At 42.6% G+C, this 2,420-nt stretch overlaps 1 non-coding gene across 1 annotated transcript; it reads left to right on the top strand.

The window, feature by feature from the left end:
• Positions 1-629: 629 nt before the first annotated feature.
• Positions 630-711, top strand: Trnas-cga. Its single transcript has one exon. It is a non-coding gene; the product is annotated as a tRNA-Ser (tRNA).
• Positions 712-2,420: the final 1,709 nt, after the last annotated feature.

Genomic DNA, 2,420 nt, shown 5'->3' with positions numbered 1-2,420 from the left:
CCCTGACAGTATACCTTACCCTGAAACAAAACGAAACGCAATCAACTGGTTGAAAGGCCAACGATGCATTACATCCTCACAAAAGAATCGAGCAATAGGGAGGATTTCTGGGTATACCTTACAACTGAGCGCCACAAGTTGATGTATACTACAAAATTCAAAGCAAATTACGCAAATTTTTTAATTAAAACAGTACTGTAACCAATAGAAGTACGTAATTTACATTATCCATCCAAGCATTTCGTATATTAGACGAATGTTTTGTGGTACAAGGTAGTACTTCACGTAGCAGGAGGAGGATTTCCAACAGCAAGTAATCAGACAAGATCATCAAAATAGACCAGTTAAGCCTATATGTATATATTACTTTGTTTTGCGGGAAGCATACGACACAGTGATGAAACCGGTATATACCCTTCGAAAATGAAAAAAGTCGGTAGAGCATTAGGCTTTTAACCTAAGGGTCCAGGGTTCAAGTACCTGTCCGGGCGGAAATTTTAATACTTTGATAGCGATTCCTCTGGTAGCGGTGGAAACATTACGGAAAAAAATGCAGCTACGCCGTTTTCTGACACCACAGTGCTTTAAACGGTAGCAGTTGCATGTGTCGGGACAACACCGCGCTACCGGCAGTCGTGGCCGAGTGGTTAAGGCGTCTGACTCGAAATCAGATTCCCTCTGGGAGCGTAGGTTCGAATCCTACAGGCTGCGTGCGATTTTGCGTAAAGAGGAGCAAAAATTTTCACACACATGTGACAAGCGGGTGGAAAACAATGACACCATTCTCAACAAGACGAAAATTTCCTTATAAGAATACAGAGTTTCGCGACGGCCGCTGCTTCCTGTGGCCATCATGACTGGATTGTGGACGTTGTTGGTATAACTTCTGACCAAGTACATACAGCTTATTACGATATGGAACAACATTGTTTCTACGTATAGCTTCTGACTCCTGTTGTCATGGAGCGCCTGCTGCTGAAGTCTGGAGGACCAATCGATTTCCTTCACCGTGATGGTAGTGAAGTACATTTACGATGTCTACCGCTGACATTGAATTTAAGAATGTCCGTGCCTTTAATCTTCCACCGGAAGTTGAAAACTGTTTTCTAAAGGATATCTTGTCTAAATATGGTGACGTCAGAGGTATTCGTAATGAAATGTGGCTTAGCCAGAACAGGCTTCAGTGTTGCAGCGGGGTTAGATCTGTGGAGATGCAGGTTAAGATGAACATTCTGTATCAAATAATGATGTGAGGGTATAAGGCTCATATATTTTATTCTGGTCAGTTTCTAACCTGCCACATCTGTAACGAAAGTGGTCATTTTAGGCAGAATTGTCCACGTCGCCTGTTTGTTTTGAAAAACAGTTTGCAGCAACGTTGCATACTCACGTTCAGTGATGTCATGACGGAACAGATCGATCAGGCAGCGCTAAAACAATTTCTGAGTGAATCGGGTACGGATATAGCTCTCTTACAAGATGTAACAATATCCGACTTTTCCATACCCGGTTATGTTGTCACGGCTATCTTAGTACGGGACGGTATTCCTGTAGCTGACGTAGAAACCCTGGAACCTGGCCGGGGAATAGGAGTAACCATACTAGGTGTCACCATCATTAACTTGTATGGCCCTCTGGCAGTTCGCATGTTTCCGATAGATCCAGATATTTTAAGGAGGAAATAATTTATCTACTTCGAAAGACCCCCACCAACTGATCATAGAGGGTGATTTTAATTGCATCTCGCACGGCAAGGATTTTAATTATTCCAATGAACTGCATTGCCTTGCTGAAGCACTAAAACTGAAAGATGCTTGGGAAATAAAGTATCCGACAGTAGTCAGATACACTTCTGTAGCCCACAATTCCTCCAGCAGAATCGATAGAATCTATGTGTCAGGGATCCTGGAGACCACAGCAGCATCACTGCCTGTATCAAGTTAGACCGTCAGCCTACTCGCTGGTTTCGGGGCCAGTGGTCTATGAACGCTACTCTTTTAGCGGAGAAAGAACTCGAAGATTCTCTCATCCGTGCATGGAAATTGTGTCTGCGCTCTCTTCCAAATTATCCAGGTTTTGGAATGGTGGACTTTCAGGGCGAAGCCGAAATTACGCAAAGTAATTATGTATTTTAGTATACAGCGAGCTCAGGAAGTTAAACGAACAATGGAATAGTATTACAGTGTTTTACGAGGGCTATAGGATCAGGTAAATGGTATTGTGAATCGATTGCCGGAGATTAAGAAGTTTAAGGCGAAACTAATAATAATGAAGGGTCAAGAACTGGAAGGACTCAAATTCAAATCAAAAGCCAAATCAATCAGCGAAGACGAATCAGCGTCCTTATATCACTTAATTAAACACAGAAAAAACCGTCGCAAGACCTTCATGGCGGAACTTAAACTGGTCGACTGTACTAT

The sequence above is a fragment of the Schistocerca piceifrons genome, chromosome 3 (assembly GCF_021461385.2).
Source record: "Schistocerca piceifrons isolate TAMUIC-IGC-003096 chromosome 3, iqSchPice1.1, whole genome shotgun sequence".
In the NCBI taxonomy this organism is placed as follows: Eukaryota; Metazoa; Arthropoda; class Insecta; order Orthoptera; family Acrididae; genus Schistocerca; species Schistocerca piceifrons.
Note: the sequence above shows the minus strand (reverse complement) of the source record. Positions and strands in the feature narration are given on the sequence as shown.